Source organism: Cervus elaphus, chromosome 23 (genome assembly GCF_910594005.1).
Source record: "Cervus elaphus chromosome 23, mCerEla1.1, whole genome shotgun sequence".
Classification (NCBI taxonomy): domain Eukaryota; kingdom Metazoa; phylum Chordata; class Mammalia; order Artiodactyla; family Cervidae; genus Cervus; species Cervus elaphus.
In genome coordinates this window covers 66652262-66672404 of record NC_057837.1, presented here as the reverse complement: position 1 = coordinate 66672404, position 20143 = coordinate 66652262, and the positions used below count along the sequence as shown (strand labels likewise).

Sequence of the window (20143 nt, the reverse complement as noted above, 5' to 3'; positions counted from 1 at the left end):
CAGCGCAGCCAAAGGAAAAAAAAAAGTTATTTTGTACTATGGCGATAACCTCTTGCTGGAGAAGGGCATGGCAACCCACTCCAGTGTTCTTGCCTGGATAATCCCATGGACAGAGGAGCCTGGTGGGCTTCAGTCCATGGGGTCGCAAAGAGTCAGACATGACTGAGCGACTGAACGTCAACAACCTCTTGAGAGGGTGTCTCCCCTACCTTGTTATGCTAACAAAAGTCTCTTCCAGAGCCTTGAGTCTCATAAAAAGGCCCCTTTGGGTACCTTGTCTTAGAGGTGAACGTAGATCTTTCTCATTATTATTACTAGTGTAGTCTTTGAGTAGATCACAAGATCACAAGATATATTCAGTAGTGAGTAAATGAATACAACAAACTAGTGAAGATAATATAAAAGAAGCAGATCCAAAGAGAACAAACTAGTGGTTACCAGTGGGGAGGGAAGAGGGGTAATAGAGGGGCGGGACAGTGGGGGCATAAACTATTGAGTATAAGACAGGTTCAAGGATGCGTTGAACAACATGGGGAATCTAGCCAATATTTTGTCATAGCTGTAAATGGAAAGCAACTGAGAGGGTAACAGGCAGGAAGGCCAGGGGTCTCCAAACAGAGGAAATAGGCTGCAAGTGTCAGACATTTTTTAATCTCTCTTAGGCGGCAGGAAGAAACAACAAGTGTCAGATTTTTTTTCCCCTTCTCTATACAAAATTAAAAGGAGGTTTCTTTTAAAATTCTGTGTTGCCATGACGACGCCTGGCTCCACCTGAACTTAACTTTTCTCAAACCTTGAGATAACTATTGTGTCTTTCTTATGAAAATGTTTGTCTTAATCTATGTTAATGAAGGATGTATTTACCCTAGACTCTTTCTCCAAGTCAGTTCCACTTAAGATGCAGAACCCAGAAGTGAAGTGAAGTGAAGTGAAATTTGTTCAGTCATGTCCGACTCTTTGAGACCCCATGGACTATACAGCCCATGGAATTCTCCAGGCCAGAATACTGAGTGGGTAGCCTTTCCCTTCTCCAGGGGATCTTCCCAACCCAGGGATCCGAACGCAGGTCTCCTGCATTGTAGGCAGATTCTTTACCAGCTGAGCCACAAGGGAAGCCCCAGAACTGATAGTTCAGTTGCTGAGTTGTGTCTGACTATTTCCGACCCCATGGACTGAAGCATGCCAGGTTTCCCTGTCCATCAGCAACTCCCAGAGCTTGCTCAAACTCATATCCATTGAGTTGGTGATGCCATCCAACAATCTCATCCTCTGTCGTCCCCTTCTCCTCCTGCCTTCAATCTTTCCCAGTATCAGGGTCTTTTCCAATGAGTCAGTTCTTTGCATCAGGTGGCCAAAGTATTGGAGTTTCAGCTTCAGCATCAGTCCTTCCAATGAATATTCAGGACTGATTTCCTTTAGGATGGACTGATTGGATCTCCTTGCAGTCCAGGGGACTCTCAAGAGTCTACTCCAACACCACAGTTCAAAAGCATCAATTTTTCAGTGCTCAGCTTTCTTATAGTCCAACTCTCACATCCATACATGACTACTGGAAAAACCATAGCTTTGACTAGATGGACCTTTGTTGTCAAAGTAACGTCTCTGATTTTTATTATGCTGTCTAGGTTGGTCATAGCTTTTCTTCCAATAGCTTTTCTTCCAAGGAGCAAGCATCTTTTAAGTTCATGGCTGCAGGCACCATCTGTAGTGATTTTGCAGCGCCAAAAAATAGTCTCTTGCTATTTCCATTGTTTCCCTATCTATTTGCCATGAAGTGATGGGAACGGATGCTGTGATCTCAGTTTTCTGAATGTTGAGTTTTAAGCCAGCTTTTTCACTCTCCTCTTTCACTTTCATCAAGAGGCTCTTTAGTTCTTCTTCACTGTCTGCCATAAGGGTGGTGTCATCTGCATATCTGAGGTTATTGATGTTTCTCCCAGCAATCTTGATTCCAGTTTGTGCTTCCTCCACCCCAGCGTTTCTCATGATGTACTCTGCATAGAAGTTAAATAAGCAGGGTGACAATATACAGCCTTGACGTGCTCCTTTTCCGATTTGGAACCAGTCTATTGTGTTCCATGTCCAGTTCTAACTGTTGCTTCTTGACCTGCATACAGTTTTCTCAGGAGGCAGGTCAGGTGGTCTGATATTCCTATCTCTTGAAGAATTTTCCACAGTTTGTTGTGATCCACACAGTCAAAGGTTTTGGCATAGTCAATAAAGCAAAAGTAGATGTTTTTCTGGAACTCTCTTGCTTTTTCGATGATCCAGTGGAAGTTGGCAATTTGATCTCTGGTTCCTCTGCCTTTTCTAAATCCAGTTTGAACATCTGGAAGTTTACAGTGCACATACTGTTGAAGTCTGGCTTGGAGAATCTTGAGCAGTACTTTGCTAGTGTGTGAGATGTGTGCAATTGTGAGGTGGTTTGAACATTCTTCGGCATTGCCCTTCTTTGGGATTGGAATGAAAACTGACCTTTTCCAGTCCTGTGGCCACTGCTGAGTTTTCCAAATTTGCTGGCATATTGAGTGCAGCACTTTCACAGCATCATCTTCTAAGATTTGAAATAGCTCAACTGGAATTCCATCACCTCTACTAGCTTTGTTCATAGTGATGCTTACTAAGGCCCAATTGACTTTGCATTCTAGGATTGTCTGGCTCTAGGTAAGTGGTCACACCATCATGGTTTTCTGGGTTGTATAGTCCTTTGGTTTTCTTTTTTGTATAGTTCTTCTGTGTATTCTTGCCACCTCTTCTGCTTCTGTTAAGTCAATACTATTTCTGTCCTTTATTGTGACCATGTTTGCATGAAATGTTCAACCAGTAAGGGCCCAACAAACCTGTATGTTTTACTCATATATTGTTCCCCTAATCTATGATAATGAATCTCCATATTTACTTGGAAACCTGCCTTTCTTCAAGATTCATGTCAATCGTTTTAAGGTCAGGGATGACTCACCTGGTGCCAGTGTTATCTCAAAGTGCTTGTTGTGGGTGAGGGGCCTGGTGCCACTCTGGGTTTAGAGACATCTCCTTTCTCTAATTAACAGCTTGCTGATAAGTATATGACATCCTGCTAAAGGCTAGCAGGGGGCACTCTTTTTGCCCTCTTCTGATGTCTATGTCTGAAGCTTTCTCTATCTCTTTTATACTTTAGTAAAATTTTATTACACAAAAGCTTCTAGGCGATCAAGCCTCATCACTGGTCCCAGATTGAATTCCTCTCCTCCAGAAGCCAAGCATCCCAGCATCTTTCATGGCTCAGCAACAACCTTTCACAACCTTTAAAATTTTATAAAAATTGAAAGTTTAGGAGAATTCCCTGATGGCCCAGTAGTCAGGACTCAGCGTGGCAATTAAGACTGCTGTAGGCCCAGTTCAAACCCAGTAGGGGAACTAGGATCCTTGTGTTAGGTAGTTAGAATAGGAAAAAGGAGTCCAAAACGGCGGTGGCTAAAAGACAAGGAAGGGAAAAGCCCGCGAAAACAGAACAAAGGGAGGTCAAAGCAAGGTCCGAGGACCGGAGTGAGGACTTCGGGTAGAACAAACAGCACTTCTGGCTAGCCCAAGTTACATAGGGCAGGCCCAGAGGGAGGGAAAAAACATAAAAAGAGGAGCCAAAGCGCACTCTCTCTCCCGCGTGCTGGGGCGCTCTTCTCTTCACGTCTTTGGGTCGACATGCCCTTACGCCTCGAGGATGGATTTTCCTGCTATTATCTAAATAAAATAGAGCTGTAACACGGAGCTGTAACACTGATTTGTCTAAGAGCTATAACACAGGTCCGTTCGAGACCTGAGAGCTATAACACGGCCTGTCCAAGGCCCGAGAGCTGTGACACGCCGAGGGCTTTATTGTCCATCACTCCAAATCTTTGTTGTGACGAGACAGAACCGAGAAGCATACACTCGCCTGACACTTGCGAGCAATTTTTTAAATTAAAATTTAAAAAAAATATTGTCAATGAAAGAAGAGTCAGAGCCCAGAGCATAAATTCCAGACAATAAGTTGTTTGTAGCCTAAGGAGGACAGGCACAGCCTGACAATCCCCAGAGGCTTCCTGGAGGAGGTGAGATTTGACCTTGGCCCTGGAGGGGCAGCCTTGGGTTGAGAGAAGCAGGGCCACTTCTGAGCCTGAAGGTAGTGACTTTGCAGGAGGGACAGTTTCTGGAGAGAGCTGAAGGCCGTGGGAAAGGGAAACAGAAAACAGAGGTTCTCCCAGGGAGCAGAGGGGAGGGAGTGTGTTCCTCTCACTTTTCATTTCTCTCTGGAAGCTGAAAAGCTTTGCCAGGGTTACAATGTTGGCTCCAACAGGCTGGGCCTCCTCTAGCTCCAGGGACATCACAGGAAGTAATGCAACACATAGTTGCCAAATGTCCAAGGAACACCCAGAGCCATTTCCCCCAGCCATGTTGGGAAATAGGTGTGTACTCAGCCAGCCCCAGAGATTGCTGCTGGTAAGGAAAAATCCATTGCCAGCCTGGCCCTGTTTGCTAGTGGTGAGAACACGGGGCTGGAGACCTGGGCAGGCTGGGATCAGGGGTGGCCAGTGAGGACCGGGGCCAGGCTTTGAACCCTGGCTTTGCCTCTACACGGCTATGTGAACTTGGATGAGTCTTTGCACCTCTCTGGGTCTCAGAGTCCTCATCCATAGAGCAGCCCTGTCTTTGGAGGGTATAAACCACTCCCTTGACAACAACCAAGCCAAACCCTTGGCTAACATTATCTTTTAATAATCCTCACCTGTCTTTGAAAGTAGGTATCATTGACTCTATTTCACAGATGAGAAAATTGAGGCTCAGAGAAATTAAGTAGCTTCCCCAAGGCCACACAACTGAGAAGTGGCATGTGGATATTGAGGACCTCAAAAAGAGGGGAAGGAGCACTTTCTGTTAGGTTGCATGATGAAATTGACTCTGAAATGTCAGGACTCCTGCAGAAGAACATATCCCCTTAGACCTCTGAGCATCCTCCATGGAGTGTGTGGCGGAAGGGCAAGCCAGGTGGAGGTAAGCAAAGGCATGTTGTCGTCTTGTTCTCAGAGCCCAGTGACCCCTAAGTTTTTCCAAGTATGAAGATCCTCATGTGATAATAGTTAAGTTTGCAACCAGTAAGTTGAAAAAAAGCCACTGCAAATCTAGCAACTTTTTAAAATGAATTTGCATTTTTCGAACTCAGGGTTTAGAGACATTCGAGATGAAGATTCAGGGGTGTGAGGCTGCCAGAGTTAATACCGTGACGGGCGGCCTGGACCTAAGTTTTAGCTTCCCCCGAAATGGTAAGATTCCCTACCCCCATCAGGTAACCTGGAGCCAGCCAATCAATATGCGCCCAGTAAGAACAAAGGGAGAGCTGAAAAGCCCGCGAAAGTCTGTACCGATAGAATTACTTTGCAAACATGTAACCAATCCGCTTAAGCCAGCTACTAACCGCTTTTGCATATCTTATAAATTTGTGTACCAAGCTTGAGCCAGGGCTTTTCTGACCCTGCACCACTGTGATGTTTGTGGCAGAAAGCCCTGGCTCGAGACAGTAATAAACTTCCCTTTTTTGCGAGTTGCATTGTCTTGGAAGCCTTCTCTCTTCCCGCTCGGGGATTCGGACATCGGGCATAACATTTGGGGGCTCGTCCGGGATCCCTTGACAGGGAGAAGAGAACGCTTACAGGACAAAGGGGAAGGATAAATAATAACACCGGTGCTCAGGAAGCAGGGGGAGCAAGCTGGCGTAAGGCCGGGGCCAGCGGACGCGCTGGGCGGCAGCCGACTCCGCGAGAAGGCTTTTTTATAAAGGGGGAGCAAGCCGGCGTAAGGCCAAGGCCAGCGGACGCGCTGGGGGGCAGCCGACTCCGCGAGAAGGCTTTTTTATAAAGGGGGAGCAAGCCGGCGTAAGGCCAAGGCCAGCGGACGCGCTGGGGGGCAGCCGACTCCGCGGGAAGGAAAGTTCCTCTCCCGACCCCGAGCCTGGTGAACAGCGGACGTCATTCGGTAAGGTGAATCTGCTACCGGGAGGCAAGAAAATTCAGGGGGCCCGAAAACCCAGCGCTGTGTCGTCGGCCGACGTTTGTTTGTCCGTGTGTTTGTCTTTGGCTCTCCGTGTTTTTGTGTGTGTGTGCCGGCATTGTCTCTAGTCTCGTTCTCTTCTGGTGCATCGTTCTTTCTCACTTCTGACTTATTCTCTCTCTTCCTTACCGTTTATTCTTTGACCATGGGGCAGGGAGAATCTACCCCACTTTCTCTCATGACTGACCATTTTTCGGATGTCAGGGCCAGGGCCCATGACTTGTCTTTGCTAGTCAAAAAAAGGTAAATTAATAACTCTTTGTTCTGCAGAGTGGCCCGCCTTTCAGGTTGGATGGCCTCCGGAAGGCACCTTTCAACCGTCCATCATACAGGCTGTGAAGGAGAAGATTATGGCTCCTGATCCCTGGGGCCATCCGAGTCAAGTCCCCTATGTCATGGTCTGGCAGGATCTAGTAGAAAATCCGCCTAAATGGTTAAAACCTTTTGTTTACAAACTTCCTAGTTCCTCCAGTTCACAGGTCCTGGTGATGGAGACCCCCCCGGAGGAAACCAAAAAGAAAGAGGACCCAAAACCAGTCCTTCAGGAATCATCTTATCCAAACCTGATAGATCTAGAAACGGAGATAAGGCCTCCGCCATATGTGCCCTCCTTGCAATCCCCTCCGAGGAGAGAAGCTCCCACAGGTGAACCGAGAGGATTAAGAGGGCCAACGGGAACCGACCGTGAGGGGGACCGGCATTGGGGACCCGGGGGAAAACTAAGGGAGATAGGGGTAAGCAAGACCCTGGGGACCCAGAGTTACCTTCATCCACTGTTCAGGCGCTCCCCGTCCGAGTGGGACCAACTAACCCGGACGGAGAGCGAACCTATCAGTACTGGCCCTTTTCCACGAGTGACCTGTACAATTGGAAGACCCAAAACCCTCCTTTCTCAGAGAAGCCCCAAGGCCTCATTGACCTCTTAGATTCCATTTTGTTTACTCATAATCCCACCTGGGATGATTGTCAGCAGCTGTTGCAGGTGCTCTTCACCACGGAAGAACGGGAGCGAATTCTGGCAGAGGCGCGGAAACGGGTACCAGGGGTCGACGGGAGGCCAACCGCCCAGCCTCATCTTGTGGACGAGGGGTTTCCTCTGTTGCGGCCTAACTGGGATTTTGAGCGGGTGGAAGGTAGGGAGCGTCTCCGAGTGTACCGCCAGACTCTAATGGCTGGCCTGCGGGCTGCAGCAAGAAAGCCGACAAATCTGGCAAAGGTGAATTTAGTAAGGCAAGAGCCCACTGAAAGCCCGGCAGCCTTCCTAGAGAGGTTGATGGAAGCTTTCAGGCAATATACACCTATGGACCCCCAGGCTGAGGAGTCACGCGCTGCAGTTTTGTTAGCGTTTGTGAATCAGGCAGCCCCAGATATTAGGAAGAAATTACAAAAGGTAGAGGGATTAGGAGAACAGACAATACAGGATTTACTGAAAGTAGCTGAAAAGGTATTTAATAATAGGGAGACCCCAGAAGAAAGGGAAGAGCGAATTCGGCGGGAGGAAAGGGAATTAGCGGAAAAGATCAGGAAAGAAGAGAGGGAACATAGGGCGAGGGAAAACCGGAAGAACCAGAAGGAGCTAGCCCAGATTCTTTTTGCGGGGTTAAAGGCCGGAACAGAATTGAGGGAACCTCGAGACCCCCGGATGGGAGAAAAAGAAAAACCAAAAAGGCAGGCCCTAAAGAAGGATCAGTGCGCCTACTGCAAAGAACAGGGGCACTGGAAAAACGAGTGCCCTAAGAGGGACTCAAGGAGAGGAATGACCCAGAGAGAGAAAATCCCCCCCGGAACTCGAGTTCTATATGCGGGGGAAGACAGTGACTAGGGGAGTCGAGACTCGGCACCCCTCCCCGAGTCCTGGGTAACCATACATGTGGAGGGGAAACCCGTTGGCTTCATGGTGGATACTGGCGCCCAACACTCTGTTTTAAATCAAAAACTGGGACCAATGTCTAAGAAAGCCAGCTTAGTGCAAGGAGCCACGGGGACAAAAAGATATTGTTGGACCACAGAACGGAAAGTAAATCTAGGGACCCACCAGGTGTCCCATTCGTTTTTGGTGATACCAGAATGCCCAGCCCCTCTACTTGGAAGAGACTTGTTGACTAAAGTTAATGCTCAGATCCATTTTGACCCAGGGGGAATGTCAGTCACGGATGGACTTGGACAACCGATACATGTCTTGTCCCTAGCCTTAAGGGATGAATACAGACTTTTTGCGCCTAAGCCCTCAGAGACCATAGCACTAGATGTACAACCGTGGGTCCATAAATATCCATTGGCCTGGGCAGAAACAGCAGGAATGGGACTAGCTAAACAGAGACATCCGGTCGTCATCGAGCTAAAGGCCGAGGCAGTTCCTGTGAGGGTGAGACAGTACCCTATGAGCCAAGAAGCTCGGCGGGGGATCACTCCCCACATTCGACGGCTCATGGAGGCCGGAATTCTCAGGCGATGCCGATCCCCTTGGAACACCCCCTTACTGCCGGTGAAGAAGCTAGGGGGGACAGATTACAGACCTGTCCAAGACCTGCGAGAAGTCAACAAACGGGTGAGTGACATACACCCAACTGTCCCTAACCCGTATACCCTCCTGAGCAGTTTACTGCCTGAGTACACTTGGTACACTGTGCTGGACTTGAAGGATGCCTTTTTCAGCCTACCCCTGGCAGTCCAGAGCCAAGAGATATTTGCCTTTGAGTGGACTGAGGAGGAGGGCCAACCAGTAGTACAATTAACTTGGACCCGCCTCCCACAGGGGTTCAAGAACTCCCCTACCTTGTTTAATGAGGCTCTGAGTGAGGACCTCTACGAATATCGGGCTTGCCACCCAGAGGTCATTCTGCTACAATATGTAGATGACCTTATGTTGGCTGGAACCACAGAGGAAGCTTGCAGCCGTGCCACTGGGGACCTATTACAGACCCTAGGCATCTTGGGGTATCGCGCTAGCGCAAAGAAGGCACAAATAGCCCGGCAAGAGGTCACCTATTTGGGGTATAAGATCAGGCAGGGGCAAAGGTGGCTAACCCAGGCCATGAAAGAAACAATATTGCAGATACCAGAGCCCAAAAACCCCCGCCAGGTGAGAGAGTTTCTGGGGACTGTTGGATATTGCAGACTGTGGATTATGGGGTTTGCTGAGAAGGCCCGGCCCTTATATGAGGGAAGTAAAGAGACCCCAAAGTGGACTTGGACTGAGCCAATGAAACAGGCTTTCCAGACACTCAGACGGGCCTTACTAGAAGCCCCAGCCCTTGCCCTGCCTAACCCAAATAAGCCATTCCAGCTGTTTATAGATGAAAAGCAAGGAATAGGAAAGGGGGTCTTGACTCAACAATGGGGACCATGGAAGCGGCCGGTAGCATACCTTTCGAAGCGATTAGACCCGGTGGCCGCTGGGTGGCCCCCTTGCCTTCGCATCATTGCAGCTACAGCCCTCCTCGTCCGCGACGCTGACAAGTTGACGTATGGACAGCAACTCTCGGTTTACACCCCCCACGCCGTGGAAGGGGTTTTAAAGCAGCCGCCGGGTAAGTGGATCTCCAATGCCCGCTTGACACACTACCAGGCCTTGCTGCTCGATGCCCCACGGGTGCGTTTTCAGACCCCTTGCTTCCTAAATCCGGCCACGCTCCTACCCAACCCAGAGAAGGACAGCCCTCTCCATGATTGCAGTGAGATACTGGCTGAGGCCCTGGCGGCACGAAAAGACTTAACTGATGTACCCCTAAGCAACAGTGAGCTAGTATGGTTCACCGATGGGAGCAGTTATGTAAAAGATGGGCAAAGGAAGGCGGGAGCAGCCATAGTTGATGATTCAGGGCAGACGATATGGGCTGAGACACTACCCCCAAACACTTCTGCACAAAAAGCAGAATTGATTGCCCTGATACAGGCTCTGGAGCAAGCCAAAGGGAAGAGAGTCACCATTTTTACTGACAGCCGATATGCTTTCAGCACTGCCCATATTCAAGGTCCCATATACCAAGAAAGGGGATTTCGGACAGCTGAGGGAAAAGAGGTCAAAAATCTGCCTGAGATTCGCAGGCTCTTGGAAGCTGTCCAACTACCCCGGGCAGTAGCTATAGTACATGTCCCCGGTCACCAGAAGGGAGAAGACCCTAAGGCGCTGGGCAATCGTGCTGCTGATGCGGCCGCTCGAGAAGCGGCTAGCCGGGACTATGCCGCCCCCATATTAGCCGTGGGACTTCCACCCCCTGGTATGGGGACCTTGCCACCAGTTCCCGAATATTCCCTCCCCGATCTCGCCTGGATCAACAAGGATACCACCCTCCAGAAAGATGACCAAGATGGATGGTACCGAGACCAAAACAACAACCTGATCTTGCCTGCCTCCCTGGGTCGTCACCTGTGTGAACACCTGCACACAACTACACACTTGGGAGAAAAAAAGACCCTAACACTTCTCCAGATGGCCTGCCTGAGGTTCCCTCGTCAAAATGTAACTGTACGAGAGATAATTCAAGCCTGCAAAGCGTGCCAGCTGATGAGGGCAGAGAAGAAGCAGCACTCGGGAACGAGGTACCGAGGGGAAAAGCCAGGGCAACATTGGGAGATAGATTTCACCGAGGTAAGGCCAGGCAAGTATGGGTACCGCTATCTGTTGGTACTGGTAGATACTTTCTCGGGGTGGGTGGAAGCTTTCCCCACTAAGGGAGAGACAGCAATAGTGGTTGCTAAAAAGATCTTAGAGGAGATAGTGCCTAGGTATGGGCTGCCAGTGACTATGGGCTCTGATAATGGACCTGCCTTTGTGAGCCAGATTGTACAAGGGCTGGCCCAAGCTCTGGGGACGAAATGGAAGTTACATTGCGAATATAATCCCCAGAGCTCAGGACAGGTTGAGAGAATGAATCGGACCCTAAAAGAAACTTTGACAAAGTTGGCAATAGAGACTGGCGGGGACTGGGTGACCCTCCTCCCCTTTGCACTCTTTCGGGCACGTAACACCCCTTATAAGCTGAATCTTACTCCTTTTGAGATTCTGTATGGAAGACCCCCTCCTGTGTATCCTATTTTCAAAGGAAAATATCTGCCACCCCCTACTTTGGGACAATTCCAGCAAACTCTGATAGCATTAAGTAAGGTGCATAACCATGTTTGGAAATTGATTCGAGAGATACATGAGGGCCAAAACAAGAGGGCCCTCCCCTCACATAATATTGGCCCAGGTGATTGGGTTTGGGTAAAACGACACCAATCTAAAGTATTAGAACCTAGATGGAAAGGCCCTTATGTTGTTCTCCTTACCACTCCTACCGCTGTCAAGGTCGACGGGATTGGACCCTGGGTTCATTGCAATCACGTGCGGCAAGCCACATCGGAAGAACAGGAAAAAGCGCGAGCAGAATGGAAGGCGAGTCCTCACCCGTCAAATCCTTTGAAACTGAAACTTGTCCGCTGGGAGACCTCCTAATTCTCCTGCTGATGGCAGCTCTCATCGACCCAGGAGCGACCAGTCATAACCCCCATCAACCTGCTAAGATCACATGGAAACTCAACGACGGGCAAACTCATGAGCTGCTCAATGAGACCTCAGGAATCCACCCTCCAAACACCTGGTGGCCGGACCTGAACTTCGACCTCTCAAGCCTCTTCGCAAAGCAGGACGGTCTCCATGATAAGTACTATAGGGATGGGATAAAAAACCATAGGTTGGGGTTTTGGGCTTGCCCGGGCTATATAAAAAATAACTGGAAAACCTGTGGTGGCATAGAAAGCTATTATTGCAGGAGCTGGAGTTGTGTGACCTCTTGTGATGGACCCCAGAGGTGGGATGTCGGAAACAGAGATCTAGTTAGCTTCACCTTCAAGGACCGTAGACACCAGGGGCCTCAGGTACGAGTACGATTTAACCAGGAACGGGCGAAGAAAGAAAACCGCTGGACCTCAGGACTGACTTGGGGTTTTCAGCTCCACGTAAATTGGCCCGGCCCCTACCCAGGCGAGCTTTTAATCATTAAACAGGTTATTGAGCCGGTGCAGGTACATAGTTTAGGTCCCAATCTGGTCAAAGCATTACAGGGGCACAAGGCGACCCCCAAGCCAACCCCCTTCAGACCAAGCTTGCCAGGAACATTTAACATCTCCTCTACCCCTAGCCTCAGAGGCAAACTGACAGAAACCCCTGGCCCTCTGGCTGTTACCATTAGCTCAGCAATTCAGGACCCCCTATGGGCCTTAGTGAATGCAGCCTTTACGGTCTTAAACCATACCAACCCTAATGCAACCCAGTCCTGTTGGCTTTGTTATAATCTTCACCCCCCCTTCTATGAGGCCATAGGCCTCAATGTCTCTTACTACTTATCTTCAGGCCAGAACCCACCCCCATGCCGATGGGAAGAACGCAAGGTTGGCCTCACAATGAATGAAGTTTGGGGACAGGGACTCTGTTTGGGCACAGTGCCACGTGATAAAACTTCCCTCTGTGCCCGGACTATTAGTAACCTACGCTTATATGGCAAAAATTGGATTGTGCCAGAGGTTGGGGGCTGGTGGATTTGTTCACATACTGGGCTAACCCCATGTTTAAATGTGAAGGTTTTTAACCAGAGTCAAGAATTCTGTGTTCTGGTTGCTGTAATGCCAAAAATCTTATACCACTCTGAAGAGGTTATGTACTCACATTGGGACCGAGAATTGCCAAGACAAAAGAGAGAGCCAATCAGTGCGATCACCATGGCAGCCTTGTTCAGTCTTGGGCTGGCAGGAGCAGGGACAGGAATAGCTTCACTATCTCTGCAAGGCCAAGGGTTTTCTTCCCTACGAGCCGCCATAGATGAAGATATAACTCGCATAGAAGAATCAATCAGCCACTTAGAGAAGTCTCTGACTTCCTTGTCTGAGGTGGTCTTGCAGAATAGGAGAGGATTGGACTTGATTTTTCTCCAACAGGGTGGGGTCTGCGCGGCTCTGGGAGAAGAATGTTGTTTCTATGCAGACCATACAGGAGTGGTAAGAGAATCTATGGCAAAAGTAAGAGAAGGGCTGGCGCAACGAAAGAGGGAACGGGAGGCCCAGCAGGGATGGTTTGAGTCTTGGTTTCAACGCTCCCCCTGGCTGACCACCTTAGTTTCCACCCTCCTGGGCCCGCTTATAGTGCTATTATTAACACTCACATTTGGCCCTTGTATTTTAAACCGGCTAATGTCATTTATTAAAGAACGTCTAAATACCATTCAGATTATGGTATTGAGGCAGCAATATCAGATGGTAGCTCAGGATGAAGAGAAGGATTCCTCTACAGGAACAAGAAGACAGGGGGGAATGTGAGGCTGCCAGAGTTAATACCGTGACGGGCGGCCTGGACCTAAGTTTTAGCTTCCCCCGAAATGGTAAGATTCCCTACCCCCATCAGGTAACCTGGAGCCAGCCAATCAATATGCGCCCAGTAAGAACAAAGGGAGAGCTGAAAAGCCCGCGAAAGTCTGTACCGATAGAATTACTTTGCAAACATGTAACCAATCCGCTTAAGCCAGCTACTAACCGCTTTTGCATATCTTATAAATTTGTGTACCAAGCTTGAGCCAGGGCTTTTCTGACCCTGCACCACTGTGATGTTTGTGGCAGAAAGCCCTGGCTCGAGACAGTAATAAACTTCCCTTTTTTGCGAGTTGCATTGTCTTGGAAGCCTTCTCTCTTCCCGCTCGGGGATTCGGACATCGGGCATAACAAGGGGCACATTTGGATGATATTTGATAGTTAGGCTAAGGGACCTCTAAATGACTAAAACTTGCCCGACCAGTTCCCCGCCCCCTGGCCCCCTCTGCACCTGGGGAGCTGAATTCAGACTGTCACACTCAGAAGCACAGTAGTGATTCATTGTCAGTTGGGCCAGTGGCCAGTGGCTGAGGCTGGCCTGGAACACAGAGGCAGAGGGGCAGGTCTCTTCCTACATCCCTTCCCAGTCTTTGGCTGACTGTGTGTGGGAGAAATCCCAATGGCTGGCTTGGGTGGAGAGAGGGAGAGGAAGAAAACCAGAGTGAGCTTGGATTAGGCTTACTGGTCACATAGCACAGAGCAGAAGAACTGAAAATGGGCACCCTTTAGCCCCCGAGACTCCTGCCCACCATCAGACAAGAATCCATGAGCAGCGTTCTAGAATCCAGCCAATTGGAGTAGCAACTCCAGATTCCTAGGGGGAGGGGAGAAGGATGATGAGAGCAGGGAAGCAGGTGGGGTTGAGAGCATTTCTTACCCTCCTGGGGAATGTGTGCTGGCTTCCAGACAAGCCTTCCTGAACTATTTGGATTCCTAGATCCTTTGAAAGAATTCAGATCCTCCACCCCGCCCCCACTACAGCCTGAGGCCAGGACAACCTTGGTGACAGGAGCTATTAAAGGATTTTGAACAGAGGTGTCACTTGAAAAGGTTATTCTCTTAGCAGTTGTGGAGCGCTGTGAGAGCATAATACTATGTGTGTGTGCTAAGTCGCTTCAGCCGTGTCTGACTCTTTGTGACCCTATGGACTGTAGCCCGCCAGGCTCCTCTGTCCATGGGCTTCTCCAGGCAAGAATACTGGAGTGGGCTGCCATGTCCTCCTCCAGGAGATCTTCCTGACCCAGGGATCAAACCCTCATCTCTTATGTTTCTTGCATTGGCAAGCGGGTTCTTTACCGGGCTTCCCCTGTGGCTCAGCTGGTAAAGAAGCCACCTGCAATGTGGGAGACCTGGGTTCGATTCCTGGGTTGGGAAGATCCCCTGGAGAAGGGAAAGGCTACCCACTCCAGTATTCTGGCCTGGAGAATTCCGTGGACTGTAGAGTCCATGGGGTCGCAAAGAGTCAGACATGACTGAGCGACTTTCACTTTCATTCTTTCAGTGCCACCTGGGAAGTCCAATACTATGTGTGCCTCTCAATTAATTTTAATTGATTAATTCACTCTGACTTCAGAGTTAAGGCATAGAGATTCCTGTGATTGCATAAGACAAACTTTTATCTTTTCTGTACATTACTTTTCCTGCTCCAATCAGCCCGGCTGCTTTCTGTTGCTGTTCCTTTAATCCTTTAGGAACACCGGTTAGAACAATATCGATATGTGTGTGTGCATGTTGTACACAAGCGTGCATGTGTGGATCTGCAGTGACCCCAGTGATAAGAACCACATGGGTCAGTGTCCCAGGTTCTGTTCCCAGGTGTCTGATAGTCTGAAAGTGGAGGTTTCTTTTCTCAGAGAAAAGAGCAAACAAGCATTAACAAAATGCTTCCAGGTATTACATTTCACTGAATCCTGTCCACTCAGGAAGGGGTTAACATTTGTATTTTTACAGAAGGAGACACCGAGGGTAAGAGTCTGAAAGGTTGCCAAGGTTTCAGAGCTACTAAGAGGTGGAGCTGAGGACAAGTTCAAACCCTGGCCCCCTCCCACTGTACCCATTGCCTTTCCCCTGGAGCTCAAAATGGGTGGGAGATTGGCCAGTTGGGGGTCTTCCAAAGGGGTAAAGTGCTCTGCCAGTATGGGGTGCTGATCTCTAGAAGCACACAGCAAACCCCTGCTCCACACGCTGCCCCAGCACATCAGTGGATTCTGACCATCCATGGCCCCTGAAGAGAGATCTGTCCAGAGGGCGTCTTCGGGGGCTCTACTAGCCACCAAGAGCCTACTGTACATTTTGCCCAATGGTGTACCTTCCCTGAGGAGTGAACAACAGTGGGGCTCTGCCCGGAAGTTGCTGCCAATCCAACTGGGATTGAGATGACCTTTGCAAAATGGGGCCACCGTGGCTAAGCCCCTCCTGTGCTGGCTGGAGCTGGAACTCTCCATTTGTAATGGACATGGCTGTTGATGACTGGAGGTGCCCAGTCCTGCCCGCTAAGGAGAGTCTGGCTCAGCTTCTTCCCGTCCCCCACTCTCTGAGGAGGGGGCAGCAGGGGTTTGGGAGTTCTGAATGGCAAAATGATGAAAAAGGGAGGGTGGGGGAGAAAGAGGGAAATGATAGAGGTTCTAGGGCAGGGCTAGCTCTGGGGGGTGGCTCTTAATCTACATATGGTTAAAGAGATTTCTTATCTGTTTTGCTCCCAGGTACCTCTGTTGGCTTCTGGCACACAGTAGGTGCTTGTTGGCTGAATTAAAGGAGTTTGGAGAAGGGAGACCTCCAAAAAGCTGATAGTGATGGTGGTGAGGGATGTGAACAATTGAGGAGAGGAAAATATTGAGAAGTATTAATATCTCAGGCTTCCCTGGTGGCTCAGTGGTAAAGAATCTGCCTGCCAATGCAGGAGACGTGGCTTCCATCCCTGATCCAGGAAGATCCCACATGCCGAGGAGCAACTCAGCCTGTGCGCCTTAGCTATTGAACCTGTGCTCTAGAGCCTGGGAGCTGCAAATACTGAAGCCCCCACACCCTAGAGCCTGTGCTCCAAGCAAGAGAAGCCCATGCACTACAACTAGAGAGTCGCCTCTGCTCACTGCAACTAGAGAAAAGCCCTAGCAGCAGTGGAGACCCGGCACGGCCAAAAATAATAAATAAATAAATGAAATTTTATATATATATATACACACACACACATATATATATAAAGAAATATCTCAGGAGGTGGTGCTTATTCCTTTCAGAATGCTCTAAATCACAAGTGAAGAACTTGAGTTGTTTAAAAATTATTTGGGGGGTGTCAGGACAGTGACCCTGAGATGGAACCAGTAGGCTCATACATCTGTCAGTGGGATTTTCACAGCAATGCTGCTAATCATCTGCCCCAGGACTTAGGTGCCAGGCATTGTTCAAAGCTGTTTGCACATGTGTGCACGCTTATATACACAGACAACATCCTGATGAGCTAGCCTCCATCTTTATCCTCATGTTACCAGAGGAGGACACGGAGACAGAGAGACTTGAGTCCCTGATACAGGGACACACAGTTGATAAGTGATTAATTGGACATCAGTTGGGGTGGGGGGCACCAGAGCACACCCTCTTGACCATACCCCTCATGTACTAGAGCCTAGGTCAAGGGGAAGGGGCGACAGGTGTTAGCCACTGCCTCTGAGATGGTCAGGCTGCCTTGTGGCAACTGAAGGGGGCTTCTGGGTCTGAATTACTACATCCCCCCACCCCTGCCCACTGTTGCACAGGCTCCTGCTTTGTCTACTCAGGGAGGAAAAATAAACATTGACGGGACAGGGCTCAGGGTTCATCTGGGGGCTGCTGTTTTCCCAGCTGTGGAGTGGACGCCTCCTCCCAGGCTCCCAGAGCCAGCCCTGGACTCCAGCGGTTCCAAGGAGCCAGGACAAAGTGTGGTCATCGTGGGAAAATCAACTAAAAGAAGAACGAAAGAAAATAAAGATCAGCTGCGACCCCTCCACTCAGAGAGATAGGGACACCATTTCTGGTGTTTAGCTAGCAGTGGGTCTTCCTACCAGTGTGTGTGTGTGTACATGTGTGCACGCATGTGTGTATGTATGTACACACACACACACACAAGCAGATGAAGTCTGTTACACGGTTGTGTGCCATGGATATTCATTTGGCAATATTGGGAATGTTTATCCATGTCATTAAATATTCTTAGCATATTTTTCTCTAGCTTTCACATGGTTGGCTTGTTTTAATTTATAAACGTATTATACACCTTTTATACTTTGCATTTTTTATTGAGGTGTAGTTTGCATATAGGAACACTTTGCACACAGTCACACTTTCTAGTGTTTATCTCTGAGTTTTGATAAACCCATAGTCTAATCACTGCGGTAATCAACATACACATTTCCTTCAACCCCAAAGTTTCTTTGTTCTCTTTTGTAATCAGCCCCTGCTACCACCCCCACCACTGGCAACTCATGATATTTTATTTTTCTATACATTTGCCTTTTCCCAAATGTCATATAAATGCAGTATATAGCCTTTTGAGTCTCACTTATTTTATGGCACAAGAGTACTGAGGCATATCCATCCATCTGTAGTGCTTTTTAATTGCTAAGTAATATTCTACTGTATGGAAATACCACAGTTTGTCATTCACCACATGAAGTAATCTGCATTGTTTGTAGTTTTTGGTCACTATGAGCAGATCTGCTATAAACATTCACATACAGGCTTTTGTGTGAAATTAAGTTTTTGTTTCTCTTGGATAAGAACCTGGGAGTAGGATTTCTGGGTCCTGCTAATGTATGCAATATTATTTATTTTTAACATGGGAAAAGCTAATTGTGTTTTATTTATGTTTGTCTGATAGCACTATGAAAAACTTCAACAAAACACAAAACTGCTAAATTCATTAACTTGAAATGTTTCATTTTCTTTAATTAACAGTAATTTTTTGATGTTCAGACTACCTGGTTTTTGTTGCAAAAATTCCTGTATATCCTGGTTTCTCCATTACCTCTTTAGAGCAGTTCCTCAGAACTGTCTGACAGACTGCTTCCCAGGCTTAAGTCCTCAGCAAATCTGCTGAATAAAACATAATTCTCAACTTTTAGGTTGTGCCTTTTTTTTTCAGCCACCATATGTCACCACATTAAAACCTACTACATCTTCTTAGATTACAGTGTTCCTTTGTATGGACGTACAATAATTTATTTAAACAATCCCCTCTTGTTGGATATATAAGTAGACTTTTTGTTTTGTTTTTACATCTTATAAACAACATCCTTGAGCCAAAAGTTTTTGTTTTTGTGTTTGCATTTATAGTTATTCCTTTAGGATAAATACATAGACATGGACTTGCTTGGACAGAGACCTCCATGCCACTTTATTTCATTCTACTTTTTCCTTAATATTTTTTCCCTCATGCATGTATGAAAAGTTGGTATATAACAAAACCTACATTGCAAATGCAGAAGGAAATATTGGTCTTTCCAATAAACTGCCAGAATAGCTGTCTATTCATAAGGAAGAAAATGAAAATCATTCTCTATCTCATGTCATATATTAAAAACCCATTCCAGGTGAGTTGAGAATTTAAATGTAAGTGGTAAATCTTATAAGTTTAGAATAAAATGTAGAAGAGCATCTTTATGGAAAGGTTCTTTAACCAAAGCTTTTAAGAACAAGATACAAAAGGTTTAAACCACAAAGGAAATACATAAGTTTGACTACATGAAAACTGAGAACTTCCATTCATCAAAAGGCCCCATGAAGAAAGTGAAAAGACAAGTCACAACCGTCTATATTTGTAACACATATAACTAACCAAAGAGCAGCAACTAAGATATGTAAACAAACACCTCTGAATCAATAAAACAGACAATAACACAATAGAAAATGAGCAAAAATACAAACAGAAATTTCAAAAAGAAAGCAGAAATGATCCATAAACATAGGAAAAGACACTCCGCCCATTTTGTGCTCATCTCAGTCTATCAATAAGCAATGTGGTTGGAACAGCCTTTGTGGTTCTTATTATGATTACAAGATGCCCTTCAGCAGTAACCATTAGGAAACTTTGAAAAAAAATGAAGGTTTATTACTTACAAGTCCTGGAAAGTACACAGCACACTTGAGGCCACACAGCAAGGTTGCAAGTAGAAAGAAGAGAGAATGCATGTGAGAGCTGGGGGTTCTGCTTTTATTGGAGTAGAGTGTGAGGGCTTTAGGTGTCCTGGGCTCTCTCTCTATTGGCAAATTTAAAATATAACAGCTGGAATTTAAAGTGCAGGAAGAGAAAAAACAGGTGGCCCAAACGGTCATTTATTGAAATCAACCAAGACCTCTAAAACAAAGGCCCCTCAGTAGGGAAAGCTGGCCTGACTCTTCACCTAATTGCTTCTTCAGGATAGATCTGTTTAAAGTGGGTGCTTGGGTAATCAAAGCTTAAGGCAAACACTTCGATTCCAAAAGGAAAAGTCATCTGTCAAGGTTTACACTACAATCCACCCTGTAATGTGGAGGCAACAGATTTAAAGGTGAATCAACTAATTGCCTGGGTAGACAGTTGCTAGAAGTTAGGGGTAAGTCATGTTGTAACCCGGAAACTGCACACCTAAGTAGGATCATAGTAGCAGAGCCTACAATAATTGTATAGGCAATAGTCTGAAACACACTTCGTGGCCATTGTCTCACACTTGAAGTGCCTCATGATGAAACCAAGTCAGTGATTTGGGAGCCCTAGCAATACCTTCAAAGA

General features: G+C 47.5%; 1 protein-coding gene across 2 annotated transcripts in view; it reads right to left on the bottom strand.

Moving 5' to 3' along the window:
- Positions 1-19608, bottom strand: part of BPI (bactericidal permeability increasing protein) — a 55779-nt gene extending 36171 nt beyond the window's left edge. The window contains exon 1 of one of the 2 annotated variants that reach the window (XM_043884532.1): positions 19492-19608. The gene's annotated coding sequence lies outside the window, so the exon portion shown is untranslated. The remainder of the gene's footprint in view (positions 1-19491) is intronic. The other variant, XM_043884531.1, reaches the window with a different exon arrangement.
- Between the last annotated feature and the right edge of the window lie 535 nt (positions 19609-20143).